At 37.3% G+C, this 22,209-nt stretch overlaps 1 protein-coding gene across 2 annotated transcripts in view; it reads right to left on the reverse strand.

The window, feature by feature from the left end:
• GRIP1 (glutamate receptor interacting protein 1) overlaps positions 1–22,209 on the reverse strand; it is a 620,258-nt gene that overhangs the window by 404,668 nt on the left and 193,381 nt on the right. The window lies entirely within an intron of this gene.

Genomic DNA, 22,209 nt, shown 5'->3' on the forward strand with positions numbered 1-22,209 from the left:
TCTATTGAATGCAATCCCTATCAAAATCTCAATGGTATTTTTTGCAGAAATTTTAAAAATCCATCCTAAAATTCATACAGAATCTCAAGGAACTCCAAACAGTTGAAACAATCTTGAAAAAGATTTGGAGATCTCACACTTTCTAGTTTCAAAACTTATTACAAAGCTACAGTAATCAAAACAGTGTAGTACTGGCAAAAAGACATAGAGACCAATAGAATAGAACAGCTAGCTCCAAACTAAGTCTCCATGTATATGGCCAAATGATTTTCAACAAGGATGCCAAGACCATTCCATGGGGAAAGGAGTCTTTTCTATAAATAATGTTGGGAAAACTGGATATCCACGTGAAAAGAATGAAGTTAGATCCTTACCTTACACCATATATAAACATTAACTCAAAATGGATCAAACATTTAAATATAACAGCTAAAGCTATAGAACTTTTACAAGAAAACTTAGGAGAAAAGTTTCCTGACATTGGATTTGGCAATGATTTCTTGGACATGCCACCAAAAGCACAAGCAACAAACGTTCAGAAATAAATTGGACTACATCGAAATTTAAAACTTCTGTGCATGGAAGGACACAATCAACAGAATGAAAAGTCAGCATATGGAATAGGGGAAAACATTTGCAAATCATGTATCTGATAAGTGATTAATATCCAAAATATATAAAGAATCCTATAACTCAACAACAACAAAATCAAACAATGTGATTTAAAATGGGCAAACGACTTGAATAGACCTTTCTCCAAAGACATACCAATGACCAGTTAGAACAAGAGAGTATGTTCAACATCACTAATCATTAGGAATATGCAAATCAAAACTCTGAGATACCATGATGACCACCATCAACAACAACAACATGAAAGAAACAAAAACCCAAGAAATGTTGTTGAGGATGCAGAGAAATTAAAAACCTTATGCATTGTTGTGGGCATGTAAAATGATACACTATGGGAAACAATATATACTTCCTGAAAACATTTAAATTAAAATTACCATATGATCCGGAAATTCCACTTCTGGGAAAATGCCCAAAAGAACTGAAAGCAGGGTTTTGAAGGGATATTTGCTATACCCATGTTCATAGCGGATTATTCACAACTGCCAAAAGATGGAAGCAATCCAAGTGTTTATCAATGGATGAACGGATAAACACAATGTGGTATGTAGGTACAATGAAATATTATTCAGCCTTAAAAAGGAAAAAAATTCTGACAGATGCTACACCATGAATGAACCCTAATGATATTATGCTAAGTAAAATAACCAGTCACAAAAAAGAAATACCATATGATTTCACTTATATAAGATACATAGAGTCGTCAAATTCGTAGAGACAAAAAACAGAATGGTGGTTGCCAGGGACTGGGAAGGGAGTGGGGAATGGTGAGTTAGTGTTTAATGGATATGAAGTTTCAGTTTTGCAAGATAAAAGTTCTGGAGATTGGTTGCACAACGATGTGAATATTCTTAACACTACTCAACTGTACACTTAAAAATCGTTAACATGGCAAATTTTATGATATGTATATTTTACACAATTAAAAATTAAGAAAGAAATATACAATGAAAATGTTTAAAGGTAAATACATAAATATTTCATAATACATGCTGTCTGGCATTAATTTTTGCATTTCACTTCTCTCTTTTTAAATCGTTGTATAAGTTCTGTCTTCCTAACAAAACTACAGTTTCCATAGGATCGGGAACTGGGTACTAGGATCTGGGTACACAGTAGACTTATAATAAATCTTTGATTGTTGACTGAAATAAAATTAACATAATAATGTTTGGTTAATCTTCTTTTGAGCCTCAAACATTAATACTCTCTCTACTAGCTGAGCAAAATCGGCAAGCAAAGGAGAATTTCTGTCCTACAGGAACATCTATTCTAAAAGGCAGAAAAGCCTGGATGAGAGGACTCTATTTAATTCTCTTAATGAAGTGCCCAAAGGACACTGACACTTTAATAAACTCCTTACCTACCAGGCCTTCAAGGGTGGAATAATTTTGTATGGAGGTACTTCACTCTTATCCTACTCCTCTCCCCGTACAAACTATCTGCTTTCATTAAGTGGGGCTATTCATTGTCATCCAAATTTGCAACACACATTTTGCTTTGTTCACACTATTTCTCTTATCTACTGTTCTCTTGCCTCAAGCCAACAATGCTCAAGTCTCCAAAAAGTGTTCCTCATGAATAGGTTTTGGAGATTGCTGTCTTTGGTGGTCACTAACATCTATACTTCTCACTTGCTAGCATTTTTTACAAGTCTACTATTCATATGTCCTCCTCTCTCAATGAGATCTGGCCACCAGTTTTAAATGGTATATTAAACTGTCTCCTTGACATTTCCACTTGAATATCTCAAAGTCACCCCAATACTAACATGCCCCAAACTGAACTCAAGATATTTCCCACAAACCAGGTCCTCTTCCAGTTTTCAGTCATAGTGAATGGCCCCAATCACACATTACACAAGGCAGAAATGAAGGAGGCATCTTCATCATCTGCTTTTCTCTCATCCCTAATAACAGTTTATTGAGGAATTCTACTGATTTTACCTCCTAAATATCTCTGCATCCATCAACTTCTTGCTGTCTCTGTCACCAACCCAGTCCAGCATTGCTGTAATATGTTTTATTATTACTTAGGTGAAGTAAGGCCAACAGATCAGGAGATGACGACATTGAAAAGATAAGGTTACTATGGAGGTGATGGATATGTTTATTAACTTAAGTCCGTGATGGAGTCACAGGTGTATGCGTATGTCCAAACTCATCAAATTGCATATATTAAACATATGCAGGCATGTATTGCATGTCAATTCTACCTCAGTAAAGCTGTTTGTTTTTAAAAAAAAATAAAAATAAAAAGATTTATTCTGCTCAGAATCCCCAGAGAAGCAATCCATGTCACATGGCAGGGGGCCACATGGAGAATCACCAGGCTCAGTGACAAGGCAGAGGGAGAGGGAGGAACTGTAGGCAAGAGCCTTTAGAGTGGTTTCCATGGAAGGAGTGAGGGCGGCAGGGTAAGGAGCTGAGGATGGGCTAGTTTGAATAATTCCAGCAGGATGCCCCTGGTTGTCTGGTATCTGACTCTGGCATGAATAGGGCAGGTGCATAGTGGCCCAGAACATGAGAGCACAAACAAGGGAGATGGGTGGGGGTGTGAACTTGATCAGCTGCTTCAGAAGAACTGACTGGTCTCTAGCCAGGGCCTCAAAACTGGGTCAATACAGCATTTTGCAAACTTTATCACAAGCATCTCAAACTGAACTGTTGACTTTGATAGACTTCCTAAAGGTCTCCCAGTTGTCACTCTCCTCCACTTCTAACTCCTCCACCCTCGCCTAAAATCCCATGGAAGCTATACAGAATTCTCTAACATGGTCTATTAGCCCCTGGATAATCTGGTCCCTTCCTGCTTCCCTAGACACAACTGCACTTGCTTCCTTCAACCACACACCTTAGGTCTTATCTGCATGTATTTATAACTTGTTATTTGCTTCACAAAAAGGTACTTCCTGCTGTGAAGATTTCAGCTGTAAGGGCCTTGGTAAACATCTGAAATCAATTCCAGTTACATGATTGAATTTTATTTTGCAAATTAAATAATGTCACTAAACTTTAATTAATCAGATGTTGCTATCCATTATACGTATAATACTACATGCATCATTAATGTGAACTCTGAAGGTAAAACAGCTGAATTTGTATATATCCCTATAAAGAGTAGGTTTCAGGTAGACATTTTAAATTTGATTACTGAATTGTGCAGTAAAAACTTTCTGTTCACAAAAACCTTGTTCCTAGGAACTTTAGGAACTATGATAGCCACAAATTCTGCTTTAGAAAGTGCCTGATACACCCATCGGACTCATAAACACCCCAAGACCCAAGGGTAGCATGTTAAAAACTCATTTCAAGATGAAATTTCTCCCACAGAATTTAAATTGCAGAAGCTATCAGTGTGTGTTTTAATTTCTTTTTTGTTGACGCAATATGATTCTTTTAGATGAAACATTTATTTAAGAGGTAGCAAGTTGAGTTTGTTTGATCCTTGGATATGTCATAATTTCTCTCATTAATTTGAAATTTTGATTTATTTTACCAGGGGATAGGACCAGTCATAAGCAGTATGATTCACACCATTGTTGACTTTCAAAGGCCATGATGCCATCATATTAAACCAATATTAATGGGCTTTGTGGAACAACACACGAAGCTAAATTGAAAACAAAGTTATTTGTAATAACCCTAACTTAGTTCTTTTATTTCTAAACTTTAATCAAATTATTTCTGCTCTTTCTTTTCCCCACCCTCCCTCCCTCCCTTCCTTCCTATCTCTCTCTCTTCTTTTTCTCCCTCTGGCTCTTTCTTTCTCCCTCTCCCTCTCCCTTCCCACTCACTCTGTCTCACTTCTCTCTTCTCTTTCTTCTAATAATTCTTTCACCAAGTCAGTCATTCAGTAATTCAACAAGAATTTACTGAACATTTTCTCTGTGATGGACACTAGGAACGAGACAGTAAACAAGACAGAAAGTAGTCCTATCTGTGGGGAGCTCTCAGCCCAAAGGCATGACCAAGCACCAAGCCATCGTAACCCAGCATGGGAAATGCCGCAGTAGGGAAAGAGTAGGGTGCTGTGAAGGCACAGAAGAGGGAAAAATAAACAAGCCCAGGGCTCACAGAAGCCTTTCTAGAAGAAATGACATCTAAACTATGGCATAAAAGAATTAGCTAGATTGGACATTTCAATTTCATTAGCCAAACCTTTAAATAAACAATGAAATCTAATTCATTACCCTTTTTCTATTAACAACTCCCTACCCAACTTTTAAAACTCATTCCAATGGCACTTTGCTCCCTAGGTTCAAAATTTTGAATTTCTTTAAATGGAAGAATAAAGAACACTGAGTAAGAGTCAAATTATGGGTATTCTGGGGCCACCCAGTTCCTTCACGAACCTCTGTGTCATACTGAGGAAGTCACATCCCACCACCAAATCTATATATTAGGGATGCAGTTGATGAACTGCTTTCCAGGATGGGATTCCCATTTGAAGTCTCTGAATCTTCCTAGTCCCAGTCTTCACAATCTCCTGCCTTTTGCCCACCGAGTTTCTCCTAACTCCAATCCATCCTGCACGCCATTGCCAGATCCATCTTCCTAAAGCACTCTTGTACATCACTTCTCCATGTTTAACAACCCTGGAGATAACATCTCCTCTCATCCTGTGTCACCAGTCCTCCTCATCTCTGCAGGAGGAGCCTTCTACCTTGGACAGGCTGCAAAGCACACCTCAGTGTTGGGCTCACTCACACCTGCTCCTTCCTGCTCAGGGGCCCTTGGCCTCTTCTCCCATCTGGCCATTTCTTACATGTCCTAGGCAGCCCAGCTCACATCCTAACCTTCTCCGTGAAGCTTTGTAGGTCTCTCCAACATGCATCAATTCCTTGCTCTCTAAACATCTACTGTGCCGCTTATTTTGAAACCTCCTTTCTACTGCAATCTGTGTTATTTTCTATTTCCCTAATGGTATTACAAATTCTGTTAGATCTTAAAAATCCTTTTATATACCTCCCCTTCTCAACCCTTCATCTGTAGCAATGTGAAGCCCATACTGCTCGCTGAATCAAATGAAAATAAAGACATAAATTTTTACCTAGTTCCTAAAAGGCATGTGGGCTAGCCTAGGATAAACAGACCTGCAAGAAACAAAATAATCCCTGCATCTTCAATCTATCTCTCTTCTTTATTTTCAAGGACCGGGTCCCTTGCGGCGGGTAGACATAGTCTAGCAGAGAAAGTACGTGATGGGGAGCCCAGCATTCCCAGTTCAGTCTCTGGCTGTCAGTCTCCAGCTGGATCACTCTGACCTAGTTTCTCAGGCTTTTTGTGCCACAATTTCTTCATTTACGAAATGAAGGAGATTGGTCCAGAAAATACTTTCTAAGTCCCTTCTCAGTCTCAGTCTTATGGAGATACTTAGTAACCCAGGACACATATAGCTAAACAGAAGAGTAACTGGTTAAAGAGAAAGGCACTACTCGTTGCAAATCAGTAGGAGACAAAAGGGGAGATGAATTATATTACAAATCCAATAGTCAAAAAAGAATTTGGAGGCTGGGTGCGGTGGCTCATGCTTGTAATTTTAGCATTCTAGGAGGCTTGAGCTCAGGAGTTCGAGACCAGCCTGAGCAAGAGCGAGACCCCGTCTCTACTAAAAAAAATAGAAAGAAATTAGCTGGACAACTAAAAATATCTATATAAAAAATTAGCCGGGCATGGTGGCACTCGCCTGTAGTCTCAGCTACTCAGGAGGCTGAAGCAAGAAGATCTCTTGAGCTCAGGATTTTGAGGTTGCTGTGAGCTATGATGACACCACTGCACTCTACCCAGGGTGACAGAGTGAGACTCTTGTCTCAAAAAAAAAAAGAATTTGGAAGACTTTTGTAAGGGTGAGGTAACAACTCATCCTTTGAATACTTCATCCCTCTAGGATGTTAGCTAAGAACGCTGGCCAATCATCAAGCAGTTTAAACTTTAGTTCTTTCATAGAGCACTTCTTATGAGTCCAGATCTCTGTTCTTAAGGTGGGTGTACAATTTTCAAGATCTTGGAATACTTCTGGATTTGCAGTTAGAACAGCCCTCTGTTGAATGATGAAACTGCATTATAAGACTTAGTAAACCACCAACTTACTATATTTGCAGGTTGCAAAGTTTTTATGTTGTTTTTGTTTTTTGTTTGTTTTAACACTTCACAAGAATGAATTTCAAATTTCCTTCTTAAAATCACAGATCCTGATGCAATACTGGCCTGAAATGGGAAAGTCATGTAATGGAAACAAATAAAACATTTTAAGTGAAACCATAGTATTCTTAGGAACACCTAGAAGTGCCTCTTAGATGCCTAGGACAGCAGAAACACTCCTGCAAAAGCCACTAAACAGAGTTAGCAGACAAATTCAAAGCACATTTTCTTAAAAGTACATCTTTCTGATGTAAAAAAAAAAATGGTAAATATATTTATTCACTATTTTCAGATAGGTATCAGCCAGCATGTAACCATATACATACATATACAAATATATGGCCTATATATATTAGTTCTCTTTTTATTAATAAGAAACAGAATGTGGTTTCCTTCCTGGTGATGTCTTCCCTTTTGGACTTTTTGGCTTTTTAATTCCTCTGTCCAATTTATTTAACATCTCTGAGCCTTGACTCACTTAGCAATTAATAATGTAGGTAAGATATCTAGTATGATACCCGGAATCCTTACTGATTTGTTTGTTCATACTGACCTCATTCCAAAAGCGATTTGAGGTGAATGCTTGCAAATAGTAGGTGCTGAATAAATATTAGTTTTTTTCCCCCTTCTTCCTCTACCTAAATTATCCCTAATTTTCTTGAACAAGAAAGGCAAGCTGAAAAGCAAGGAGAATTTGGGAATAGAGGCCATGGAGGTAAGATATTAGTAAGCAATAGCTGTTCCTTTAAAAAAGCTTCACCATCTGAATGATGACACTGCTTCACAAGACCATCACCTCCTACACGGGACATCTGGAAGTGGAAACAGGAGACCACACATTAAAAGTAAGAATACTGTTTGGCAAGTGCCTTGATCTGCTATAAAAGAGGAAGTTATAGGCAGGAGAATGTTTTCATGCTGGAGCAGCTGTCTATCCAAGAGCTCAGCAGCCCAAAGCCAAAATATGGAGTTTTATTATAATTACATTTGAAATTTATACAGCGTTTTTATACTGCAAACAGCTAACCAAATCTTCATCATGTAGGCTTCACTGCTGATTTGTAAGATTTTACCAGCTGGGCCTTTCTAGAAGTGAGTATGATGCCACAGAACAGAAGGTGAGGCCTAAGTGTGGGCACAGTCACTAATCAGCTCAGTGACATGGGCATGCCAACTTCACCTCTCTGGACTCAGTTTCTCCACATGTAAAACGGGCTAATTTAAGTTCCCTCTCAGCTCTAAAATCCCACAATTGCATCTTCCTAGCCATGAAAACTGGGTAACTTAACCAAGCTTCTAATATTACTAGTACTTGGCTAAGTAGGATCTTGGATTCTCATTTCTTCATTCTCTGAATCTGAATCTATTTTTAAGATTTTTCTCATTTATAGTAAACAAGCAAAGTTGTTAAAAAGACTGAACATTATTTCTTTAGTCATTTGCAATTTTTAGGTTGGCTCTGTCTTTACAGATCATAAAACATGATCAAAAGCCAACCTGTCATGAAAGTTCATTCTATTTACAATTCAGACTTTGACACAATTAACATTCCTTTTCCTAATCACATCATCATGCATTATGGTCATAATCTATAAATAGATGGGATAAAATTTCAAATAAAAGATCTGATTGCATTTTAGGGGTATTTAAAAGTCTTCCATAAACATAGCTATTGAAGAAGACTGGATCAAAACTGTAGAAAAAATTGTCTGTAGAAATATGAATTCATTCTTTCATTTTTAGACACCTTTTCTACTATTTTAGTCATGAAAATTATATCTCACATTAACTACACCAGGAAAATTTTTTTCAAAGATAAATTTGATATCTTTCCAAAATTGCATATGATTTGCCTTAAATCAGGAAAGAGGCCAAGATTTATGTGGTGCTCTCAGCAGCCCTCCCAAGAAGTTAAATTTGAAGTCAAATAAAAAAAATGTCATTTAGAATGAGCCCACAATACAGAACAATCTCTTAGTATCACCTGAGTTTAGGAAGGATTTTAATCACCCCAAACAACAAACAAAAAATGATTATACACGTAAACATAATAGAGTATATACATAATAATATTGTATCCATTAAAATAAATCTGGATTTTTTCAAATCAGTATAAATTTACATAAATTTTATAAATATATATTTTGATAAATAAAATGTATTTTCAAAATACCAATTAAATAGAGATGTCAACCATAATGATTTTGAAACATTTACTTGTTACATTATTAATGGAAAATCTGGCCAATTCCCATGCATGTCTCCTAATGCCAAAAGATATAAAATGATTCCATTTATAATTCAAAGCCTGGAGTCACTGCAAGTAAAACAGTTTTACTGTTAAATATTGCAAATCATTAGTGCTATCAGCATATATGCCTTTGGAGAATAGACTCACATCCTAACACAGACCAACTTCCATTTATTGCAAGCATAAGAGTAAGTAAAACATGCCAAGCTAGCAGAACACATCTTAACCCTCTCAGGCAATTACTCGCCTTGTTAAAAAGTTCCCCTTAATAAACATGAAAAGTAACAGACAGCCAAGATGTTATGAGCTTGGAGTTCATGTCTCATGAACTAAACATAAGGGCCTTTTTCTTCTATGAGAATTCCCAACTAAGCACGGGTAGGTTCTTTACATGAATAACAAGAAAAGGAGATTTTTACATCTCTCAGTTGTTTTGGAGCTCATTGGGCTTTGAAGATACTCAAAGAGTTCTGTAAATATCCCTAAATCTTTCTCATGTGGAGCAAGTTTTCTTTTTTCTTTAAGTCTTCATCATTACCTGTCAGCAGCCAGTGATGCATCTGATATTTGGCTTCATTCCTAGAACAAATGTAAAAGTCATACCCAAAATGAATTACAGAGTAACTTGCAGTACAAACTGTTTGACTGAACTTCGTTTTTGAAATTTATCTTTTTTCCCCCCTTACATAATCAGAAGCTCAAGTATCTGAGGGAGCCATTTTAACAACTCTGCTCTTAAGTAATAATTAAAGCCGCTGCTACACAGGAGTTTTACGTCTCTGTAAATGTCAACTCAATTCTAAAGAATCTGAGCTTCTCCTCAGCAGCTCTCACACCACATTTATGAAGATATAACATTTTGAAATGTCTTTTTCTCACTTATACATTCATAAATCAGGAGCCAGAGCTAAATCCCAGATCAAATGTGTACCTTTCATTAATGCTTGTGCCAACAATTACTGGCATGCATTCTAATAACAGAACTTGCTCCAAATTAATAAAAGTAAACACTATGTTGAGGCTGCAAAAAAAGTTAAATATCTGAAGTGTGATTACACTTAATTCTAAGAAGATATAATTTGAGAATTCATGAATATGATTGATTTCTGTCATTGAATTTTTTAAACACATACACAATTACCTTTTTTTTAAAAAAACAGACAAGAAAAATAGGCTATTTTTCCAATTCACAAAATCACTAAAATTTCTGGCTCTATTAGGATTAATAAATAATGATCAATATTTTTACTCACTTTGGGTTGACAAGCATAAGGGAAAAAAGTAAGGCGAGGGAGAATTCATGAAGTAGAGATTTATTGAGCACTTGCTATATGCCAGATATTGGACACTGGGAAGATAAATATAAATAAGGTACAGTTTGCACCCTTAATTTGCAATCTTGTGAGGGACAGGCAGATAAACAGATTATACTAAAATGAAAAAGTGCAACAAGCTAGAGGGTGTACAGGAGAGAGGCTCGTGCTGGACAGAGGTGGGACAAGGGCTAGCAGGCAGGGAAAGTCCATGGGAGGAAAGGAACTGCTGGGCAGAACAAGCAAGGCAGAGAAGAGAGGAGAGCTGAGACAGAAATTTAGGGTGACTCCCTAGAAAGTGTGAAGATGAGAATGATGAGGAGTGGGTCACAGAGGACCTTGTAGGACTCAGTAAGGAGTTTTGGATTGGTCCTAGGAGCACTGAGAGCCACTGAAGGATTTTCAGCGGAATTTAGATCAATATTTTATATTAATTACACAGTGTTCTATGAAGGGGGCTTTGCAGGAGCTAGAATTTATTAAGCAGCAGAATTTATTATATGCCACGTTCTTTTATTATCTCATTGAACCCTCACAATAATCCTAGATAGCATTATCTCCATTTCCTAGTTGAGGAATACAGACTAAGAGAAATTAAATGATTTAGCAAGATTACACAGTTGGTAAGCAGTAAGAAAGGAATTAAAAATGCTACCTGGTATGCAATTCCCAATTTTTCCAACTGTGTCTACATGCTGCCCAAAATGCAAAGTGAAACATGAACTGGGATATATGCAACCCATGTTTCATCACTAATCATATGGACGCTGTCATGAATTCAAACAAGTCATAGTGTTAATTGAAGAGGGGAATATGTGAAATGGGCCAAGGATAGGAACATGACTGTCCACACTACCCAATAAGGCAAATAACACAGAGAAACACCCGAATACCTTCACTATTGACTTCATATGCCATGGCTCTTTGCTAAAAGAAATTGTTCACTCTAAAATTACAGTATCAGTTTTTGTCAGCATCATCACTATTTGAAGTGATGTTTTCAGGCTATTCTTCCTTTTCCATCTGCTTTTTTTTTTTATTATTATTATTATTATTTATTTATTTTTTTTTTTAAAGCACTGGTGCTGGTTTGGTTTATTTTCTTCCAGACATTTTCCTATGCATGTCTTTTTTTTTTTTTTAACGGAACCAAGTGTTTCTTCATTTTTTTTTTATTTACTTACATGTATATGTCTTTATGATTGCTATTTTATTGATTTCTGTTCTCATCTTTATTAATCCCTTTCTTCTCCTTACTCTAGATTTTATTTACTCTGCTTAGTTTCTTAAGGTTACTATAGAAGCTGAGGTCACTGAATTGAGTTTCTTTTCTAATACAGGTGATTAGTGGTACACATTTCTCTCTCTTTTTTGTGTGTATGTTTAATTATTTCTTTAGTTCTTTATTTTTTAGATGTTGTTACTATTCCTGATAAAACCCTATAACAGGGCATAATTGAAAACCACTGACATTGAATCTCAGGATGTTAATGGCCAAGACTGCACATAATCTTTTTTTTTTTTCATTAATAACAATTTAATTTTACAGAATCAAAGAGTCTAACAGTATATCTTGTTAGATACAGTATGTCCTCATAATGTATACATTATTTCTTGTACAATGATATGAAATAATATGGGAAATGTTCATGATAAAATATTAAGTGAACAATGCAAGTTAAAAACAACAGTTTCATTTTTTTTTCCCCATCCCCCCTTTCCCGAGTCAGCACCTTCAAGTGTTACCACTCCCCAAACGGTGCGCAATGCACTCATTGTGTAGGCATCCATCTGCTTTTTTTATTTTTTTATTTTTTTGGGGTGTGTGTGAGAGAGAAGAGCTGTCTTGGGGAGAAAACACATTGATAATCAAATGTCTCAAACTATGTTACTAAGTCACTAAGGCTGAGTTGGAACATCAGGCTTTCCCAGCTGCTATTGTACACACAAGGCACCTTCCATAACTGATCAGAGGTTGTTAGTTACTTTGAAGGACATTATCTTCTGAAAACAAAACTACTCTCTAAGTAAGTTGGCTAAAAAAAATTAGCCGTAAGAGTGTTACATCTGGAACCTAGCAGACCAAGAATACATCTTTGCATTGTTTGTTCTGTGTCTGTAACCGCACTTCAGGGATTCAATATTCCCAGCACAGGTGAGAAAACTAAGAGTCATGAAGAGAAATCACAAGTATAACCGAATTCATAAATCACTTAATGCTTTATCTTTATGCTTTAGAAAGATAAAAATAATTAATAGTGTATTTTCAGAGATTAAAGCATTTATAAATCAATAAGGAATCAAAGGAAGCCATCACTTCCATAGTTCTACAAAGATATTACAGATTATAACATATCATTCTAAGATAGCAAAGAGAAAAGCCTGTGGTTCTCCTTATCCCCAACGCTAATAACTAAATACAAATATATTAATAACACAATGTGCTGGAGACGTGAACAGAACTACCTAGAATCTGCTACAACATTGTTCTCCAAAGTGCGTTCCAGGAAACACTGGTCCCATAAGATACTCTTTTATTGTTCCAACAAGTTTGCGAAATACTACATACTTTATTCTCTTCGTGTGGACTCCTTACATTCTCTGGCATATAAAGGATTTGATATAACGTAAAAGAACCCATTTAACCTTATTTAATTTAGAGTTTTGCAAAATAATAAAAGTAAAAAAACAGAGATAGTTGAATCTCAGTGATTGAAATCTCAGACTATTTTATAACATTTTTTCTTTTTTTTTTTTTTTTTTTTTTTTTTTTTAGAGATGGTCTCACTCTGTCACCCAGGATGAAGTGCAATAGCACAATCATAGTTCACTGCAGCCTTGAACTCCTGGGCTCAAGGAATCTTCCCGCCTCAGCCTCCTGAGTAACTAGGATGACAGGCATATGCCACCACACTCAGATAATTTTTAAAAAATTTTTTGTAGAGACGAGATCTCACTATGTTGCCCAGGCTGGTCTCAAACTCCTGGCCTCAAGCAATCATCCCCCCTCGGTCTTGCAAACTGCTGGGATTATAGGCATGAACCACTGTGCCTATCCAAATTTTATAATTTTTCTAGATTCAACTCCAACAGAATACTTAAATCATAAGTGAATCCAAAGCATGGATTTTATGCGATTTTCATTTAATATCGTTTTTCACAACGATGATTGTCTACTGTGAGCCAGGTGTGTTGCTAGGCTGGTGGTAGCAAGGAAGGTGAAACTAGTGTGTCAATCTGAATCTGTAGTAAGTAGCTGCCTGAAGTGTGGTGTACAGAAATACTATGGGGATCTGGCTAGTTTCAGAAGAAACAAAATGCCATGATTAATTTGCAATATCTGCCCCAGACGCAGAATTGAAGAGTGGACGCATATGTGTCATGTATTTCCCATTCATGAACTAGGCACTGAGGATATATAAATGAATCAAATGTGGTTCCTGACTTCAAGTAGCTCATTTGTGGCTGGGGGAAAGTGAGGCATATCATCATATAAATTCAACACAGGGAGACAAGAATAAGAACTGGAGGCTATCACAGAAAGAGCTGGAGTGGTCAGCTAGCTTCAAAGATTAGAGGATACTTGAGCTGAGTCTTGAAGGGTGAGTGCGAGCTGATCAAGTGTGCAGAGAGGATGGAGTATGGAAGTTGACACTGTGGGTAGAAGCAATATTAACATGGAGCACAGAAGTATGAACCAGCGCAGCACATTCCCGGGGCTCTTGGTCCCTGAGCTTCGCTGGAGCATGGGGGGTTTATGAAGGAAACACTTTCCACCTTTCCTTTGATCATGTTTTCCGGGGCAACTCTTCCACAATCTTCACGCTGTTGTTGCTGGGGGAGGGTGTTAACATATTTTTTCACTTTCAGTTCTATGCAGTTATTCAGCATAGTAAGGGAATGGGTGTTCATATCTTAGAACTACTCTTAAAAATAGAAGTCACTCAAATGGACTTGTTTTTCTTGGCATTTTTGTCTCTTTTTTGCATATTGTAACTACTAAAGCTTTCCCCTGGGTGGAAAACTAGGTGACAGTATCTCCACTGTTACCCTAAGGGAAAAAGGTAGGATACAATCAAGTGGTCAAGGGGCCACTTTTGAAAGTGTGTTGAGTAACCAGACACAATTCACAGCAGGCTTCTTTCCCAGGTACTATCACCACGCTCCTACCCTCTTTACACTTCAAATGAAATCCTCTACTCCAAGGAGACACGGAGGTGAAGCAAAAATTAAGAATAAAAGATGAGTAAGTGGTATGGGGGTGGTATGAAGCAAATACTGATTAAATTGGAGGAAAAGTTCATCCTTGGAAAAAAGATCTACTATTTTTAGCATAATTTGGTGGCTTTGCTGTTGTTAGCTGTGGGAAAATTTGGATGGATCAGAACTATTCCTTTAAAGAATGAGATAACTGTGCCCATCGACAAATTATCACTATACCCATCATGACTCACCATTTTGACCTAGTTTTCCTATCCATTATCTAATCCCTGTGTATTTGTACAGATATTTTTTTTCCTAACAATTTCTACCATACCCTATACACTTTGCACATTTGGGAGTATGAGCCTTACTGGAATGTGAATTCACCATTACTGGCCAAACAAGCTGGAAGCAAAACCATTTTTTACTCTAGAATATTAAATATAAGAAATTACCTGGAAATACCAAGATGAGGCTTAAAAGACTAGGATAAATACTCCCTGCATTTTCTGAAAAATACCAGTATTAGCCATCACAGAAATATAAGCCATTTATTTCCTTTAGCATTGGTATAGGATCCATAGGTTCCTCACAAGAAGTTTTATTTTTGCCAACTATGTATGATTTTGCTTTTAAATCATTATTCAAACTATAATATTAAGCTGTGTTTTCAGATATGTATAATACATGAATTGATAAATGGAAATGCAATAGAAAAAAAGGCTCTGAATGAAATAATTTTCTCAGAACGAGCAACAATCCTCCTACAAACAGGAACAAAAAAGCAGATGCAATCTTCCTTATCTTACTGAGATGTCTAATTCCGTTCTCTGTGGGAGACTTACCAAATGAACTTAGATAAAACAACTAGGATCATATACGTGTAGGTAATTACAACTATATTAACCCCTGACAATGGTTTTGAAGAGATCACTGACAATCTGGGCAATTCCTAAAAATAGCTCTCTGTGGGCAACACAAGGCTCAGTGTTAATCAACGTCCTGATGAATGCTGACTTGCAGGCAACACCTAGTTGAATTTGGGAGAAAGTACTTGGATTCTTAGTTCTCCTGAGCTCAGCATTAACACAATCCCATTCTATTACAAATTCTTCATCTAAAGGTCCCCTATCTGCAGTAAGTTTCTACTTCCTCAAGATGACAGGTTTCATTTAGATTTCCAGGCATCCTGATGTAGCAACTCAGATGACTTATACACAAGATATAAGTGATCATTACTCTCATTAGGGAGGTCATCCTTCAGTGCTTAAAATAACAAACTTTCCAAAATTTAAATCTTAGTATAAAGCCTTCAGATCCTTAGTCTGGAAATCAACCCTTTGCTTTGTTATCTAAACAGGGTTTATAAGGATAGATAACTTATTGAAAACACCTGGGCTTCTAGGCAGTAGCTTATTGAAAAAGCTTGGGCTTTAGAGCCTGACAGCTGGGTTTGAGCTTCACATCGTCATTTACTGGCTGTGTGAATGGCTTTGCCCAGCTTCCTTCTGGGACAGTAATATCTATCTCTTAGAGTTGTTATAAAGATTAAATGTGAACCTCAGCACAATGCCTACCAAACACAGAAATACACTTAGTGCCTATGTTTCTTAGTGCCTATACTGTTAAACTGTATTTTTTGTGACATGGTGCCCATTCCCTGGTGGCTTGTTCCCTGCTTTGGCCATCTCTGCAACCCAAGCCTGAGTACACTGCTTGACACAAAGTAGCCTCTCAACACCTCCTTTACATTAAAGAGGAGACACTCGATATTCAGTGCTTCTCAAACTTTAAGGTATATATGAATCACCTGAGAATCTTATTAAACTGCATACTGTGGTACATAAAATCTGGGGTGGGCCCCAAGACATTGCATTTCTGACAAGAACAAGGTAGACCCATGCTTCTAGGACAGCACTTTCAGTAACTGGGTGCTAATTTCCTTTCCTTACTTTTTGACCTCCACAATATGCCATGATGTGGCAACAGCAAGCTGTTTGTGAGCAGTTCTTTGAAGGCTACTGCACTATGCCCAACAACGTCCCTTCCTTGACACAAACACAAAGGGCAGGAGTACCTAGGATAATGTCAGCGTGGGGATTATTTACTGATATATCTCCACTTTATTAGGACAAGCTATTAAGTGAACTCCAATATTAATAGTCAGAACATAAAAAGCCCCTTAAGGAACCATTAACCGAAGTTTCACTATTCTTCTATTAATAGAAGGTAATGAGACATAATAATATTCCAGCCTAAGATACAAATTTATAAATCATTAACAGTTAATACCTTGTATTTCAAAAAAAGTATCATACCCTTCACTGTAATGTTAACAGAATGAGTATTTATAAATATGCATGCCAGAAAGGCACACAGCCACATTTGCAAAAGGAAAACTGTCATCTAGTTACCCCACAGTGCCATCTGCTGGACAGTTGCTGATGTGCAGTGGGGGAAAAAAATGGCAAGATGCCCTCCGGGAATAATAATATGAAATCTTCTGTAGCTTTTCAATGAGATTTACACAAACATAGGCAACTTACTACAGTTCTACACTGGCTTGTTTAGAAAGGAGAAGATTTTATAGCCTCTAGGCTTGTTTGCTTAGAAAAGGAGAACGTTTTATAGAGATATGCATATTGGTGTGGGGCTAAAGGCTGAACACAGAAATCCCCCTTGGCCATGGAGAACAAAGAACTGTTTCTTTCTCCCAAAGAAAAACCTGGTTTTCTGGGACCACTGGAGATACATGAATCTTCATCAACAAAATATTAGTGCACTCTGTCTTACAGCACCCCTCACAAACAAGAAATTGATATCACCAAGTAGAAACTATAAATTCCTAATCTAGTTGACTTTTGAACACAAGGTACTCTTGAACCCTAAAATTGGCCAAAATTCTTCAGCATAAATGGTAAATAATAATAATAATAAGTGGAAAAGACATAAGGCTTATATAAGTTCTTCTTAATGACATCTTTCAAGGAAAACACAACTTGTTCTATCACAGTAATGGTATAATTTTGAAATGATTTAACAATTTCCTACCTGAATTAGCATTCAAGTCTAGTTGCAAGAGTTAATCATTCAGGTCTCAGGCACTCTTCAATTTTAAAAAAATTAAGCAGCTGTGTAGATTTAACTGGACACATTAAAGACTAATGATTAGTGCTATGAAATATCTACTTTGGGATGTTAGGAAAAACATATGTAACCAGGTCCTTTTAAGTAATTTTCTATGGCAGATCTCAAAGCTTTCACTCAATGACCCTCAGAGTGGCTCTATGGAGGTTTTCCTAAGATTCAGAAGTGGAAAGTATGAATAAAAGATGGATCAATAAAATATCTTACAGGTACTTTAGAGGAACATTAACTGAATTGCCTTAGGTCACAAAGTCCTAATGGTGAGGAAAAAAAGAAGCTGGGACTCCCAGACACTAGGTTAAAACACCTAAAACACTTCCTCCCAGGGAATACATCTTGGGGGCCAATTTCATAATTAATTTAAGCAGCTTTCTGAGGTACATAAATTATGTAAGCTATCTGTACACCAGGCCACTCCAAAAGGAGAATACGGCTTCTTTGTGACTTATGAATGGGGCTGCTGTTTTCCTCTTAGTGACACCAGGTGCTCTGCAAGCCCCTAGAAAGGAACAGCAGCAGCACCAACAGGGCTGGGAGCACGTGTGGATGGTGGGAGGGGGGAGGGCAGGTTTCTCGTCTGGCTGTCCTGTCTCTCAGTGCAGCACTCCTGGGCAGCCTAGGAAACTGACCTGTCTTTCCAGTTGTCAAGGGCCTGCCCCCAGGCGAGGGATGATTTCCATCTATAAAGTTTTGTGCCTATACCGGAAAAGAGACTGCACCCCAGATTCCATCTCTACCAACGGTTAAGGCAACATTACTCTTCTCTTCCCATATCCATAATAATTTCCAACGTGCCGCAGTTTTACGGGAGCTGAACCAGAGTTTCATGAGCAAACTCTTAAATGGTATGACGAAGAAAATTAAAATATGAAATACGGTACTCCGATGGAAATACCAAAACAAACACATCTAAAGTTGGTGAAGAAAAGAATTCCTGATGGTAACACAGCATCTGGTTAGGTTCAAAAAAAGGGACAATTTTTTTTATTATATGTGCTGAAGTCTAAAACCAAAATATGACTTTACCCTTTGAACTAACTAAAACTACAGCGGACTGAAATTTCACTTCTCTTATCCCCTTTTCTAGCCGAATTAAATTACTTACAACTCCCTAAAGTATAGCTGCGTTTCTGAGTCCCGCTGCGACTGTTCCTCCCATTTATTCAGCCAGTCATGCTCGCAAGCATTGCATAAATATTTATTAAGGCCAACTATGTACCACACGCTGTTCTAGGTGCTAAGAATATAGCAGCATAGAAGATAAACAAGTCCCTGTTCTTGCGGAGTCGATTTCTAGTAGGGTGAGACAAACAATAAATTAATAAACCAATAAATATTCATCGAGAATTAATAACTTATAAGAAGCAAGATGAAGGTAAGGAGGCAGAGTGACAAGGCAGGTGTGTCTAAGTCATCAGAGAAAGCATTTCTGATAAAATGAAATCTGAATAGGATCTGGAGGATGCGAGGGGGAGAAAGGTATAGCTGCACAGAGGAAGTGCATTCCGAGCAGAGCAGCAGAAGGAAAAGCTGGTGCAAATGCTGTGAGAAGCATATGCTTGGCAAGTTCAAGGAACAGCTAAGAGGCCATGTGGTGCTCCAGTGGGAATATCATACAGGGCAGTGTTCTTCAATGCTCTGTGGTAAAAAACCAGCTGTCTTTTTCTGATCCATTGCATATTGGTAATTTTATAAAATGTAATTAAAATGTCAAGGCCATCCCTACTGCTGTAAGAGCTTCTGAATCTGTCTCCTCACAAACTCATAACAATTCTCACGTCAGCAGGGATCTGGGGACCACACTGAATTGCACTTAGGAGGGGTCCAGCAAGCCAGAATTAGTGCTTTGAATTTTATTCGGAGGGAGCTGAACCACCACTAGAAGGTTTTAAGCAGAGAGACCGCTGTTCCTTTGAACTGGAATGCTCTTCCCTCTCCAACACTTGGCAAGATCTTGCTCAACTACATGACCCATATCCACTATTGACAGAGAAGATCCTCAGCCAGGAGCCCTCTAAGCACTTCACATCCATGGATATCCACCTGATCCCACGGCTTCTCTTCCACCCCTGCCAAAAGTAATCATTTTTAATAATTTTTTTCCTTTCTTCTTTTTTTTTTTTTTTTTGGTATACTCTTCATGGCCTTTATCTACACTATATTGTGATTTTGAGTGCATGCCCCATCTCTCCAAACTGTCTATAAACTCCTAGATATGAGAGACTGTTTTATACATCGTTATTATGTTAACTTGACACTCAATGTTTTTGAATTGAGCTGTAAACTAGACCTACAAAGATCAGTCATCAATAATACGATCTGATGATATAAAATAATTTTTAAAAAGCCTGTTTACAGCATCTTGAAAAGTGCTGACCTTTATTAAGCTCCCTGTTATTCTACAGATCAAATCCACAAAATGATTGCTGCTTCAAAAACTTTTGTAGTTCTTATCTCTTATCTATAGCATATTCCTCGAAATACATGGTCCAGTGGCTGGAACTGTTAACCACCTTAGTGCTATATAGATCTCTTTTTTAATGAAATGTGTGGTAATGCAATTTGACCTATAGAGCTGAAGAATTTAAATGTTCCCTTAAAAAGTCAATGACCAAGAAATACCATTGTTTGTATATGTCCCAGACCTATAGTTAATTTTCAAATTAAAAGTAATGATCTGCTATGTTAAATGAGAAAGAGAATAATTAAACATCTGGATTAGGGAACCATAAGATAAAAACCCAGTAGCAAGTTGAAAATTTGGCTTTCAATATTTTAGCTCAAAGAAGCATGGCAAGAAGATTATTGCCCTAAAATCCGATATGAAAAAGTTCACATTAATTCTAACTTTCTTTTACTAGCAGAAACAGAGTTGGCTATACATTCTTGTTTGTGCCTTTGTACTGAATCAAGATTTATTGTAGGGAAACTCCTGATTTAAAAAAGAACAATTCCTAATCACAGAATGTTATTTTTTCTCTCAAAATTACAGCTTTCTTCTTCACAGAAAGAGGAAAATATCCTAAGAGCAGAAAGACAATAAGATGGACTATCTAGATAGAGCAGATCTTTCCTGTTTTGCATGGATAGAAATTGTTCAATTTCTAGCTGCAAAAAGACCTCCTTAATTTTGATACATACAGTTTTAAAAGATCAGCAACACATTGTATTCACTGCTGCACCTATCTGTCCATCCATCTATCTACCCATCCATTCATCCATTCCATCCATCCATCCACCCACCCATATATGCTCCTCTCTCTCTCTCCCTCTCCCTCTCTCTCTCTCTCTCTAACTCTATCTCTATATCCTCTTGCAAACTTCAAAGTGAAATAAGATCACAAGTTTGAAAGCAAAACACGACACATATCTTTTTGCCTATCTTCCTATATTCCTGGATGATCATTTTTCTTCATCAATTTTCTTATTTCTGCCTATTTTCCAAACCTACTTTTCTCCTTTCCTTAAATTTAATCTTTTCTTTCTTTATGTAATTATCCATTCCTGTCAAACCACAGAAGAAAATTTAAATTAATCTCCTAACTTTTGCCCAGGGATCTGTGTAAAGCAAGAATAGAACAGGAACCAAAGCCTTCCTTTGCCTGGTCTTCTTTCTGGACACCTCCCCCACTTCTGAGGCTGTGACTTTTATTGATGTCCCCAGCTTGGTGGCTTTTGTGCTAGCACTTTGACCAGGAAAAACAAAAAAACAAAAACAAACAAACAAAAAAAAAACAGATAAAATAACCCATCACCACATGAAAAAACCTATAAGAAATAAGAGAGGCTGGGCACGGTGGCTCACTCCTGTAATCCTAGCACTCTGGGAGGCCGAGGCGGGCGGATCGTTTGAGCTCAGGAGTTCGAGACCAGCCTGAGCAAGAGCGAGACCCCGTCTCTACTAAAAATAGAAAGAAATTATATGGACAGCTAAAAAATATGTATATAGAAAAATTAGCCGGGCATGGTGGCGCATGCCTGTAGTCCCAGCTACTCGGGAGGCTGAGACAGGAGGATCCCTTGAGCCCAGGAGTTTGAGGTTGCTGTGAGCTAGGCTGATGCCACGGCACTCTACCCCAGGCAGCAGAGTGAGACTCTATCTCAAAAAAAAAAAAAAAAGAAATAGGAGAAAAACCTACTCCTAAATGACTTTTAAAAGAAAGGGTGAAAGATCAATAGATCTATTGTACAACATGGTGGCAATAATTAATAATATAGTGTGGTCTTGAAAATGCTAAGAGAGTGAATGTAAAGTGTTCTTACCACAAAAATGATAACAATATGAGGTAATGCATGTGCTGATTAGCTAGATTTAGTCATTCTATAATTTATATGTATTTCAAAACATCATGTTGTACATGGTAAATACATACAATTTTATCTATCAATTTATGAAAAAGGCAATTTTTTCATATTGTGTATTTAAAAAAACCCGTGACCAAAATTTGACCTTCCTAGACAGAAACTGGTGACCTTTGACTGATATGATTTAATACCAAAAAAGCTTGAAACTTAGAAT

This window comes from Eulemur rufifrons, chromosome 16 (assembly GCF_041146395.1).
Source record: "Eulemur rufifrons isolate Redbay chromosome 16, OSU_ERuf_1, whole genome shotgun sequence".
Taxonomy (NCBI): Eukaryota; Metazoa; Chordata; class Mammalia; order Primates; family Lemuridae; genus Eulemur; species Eulemur rufifrons.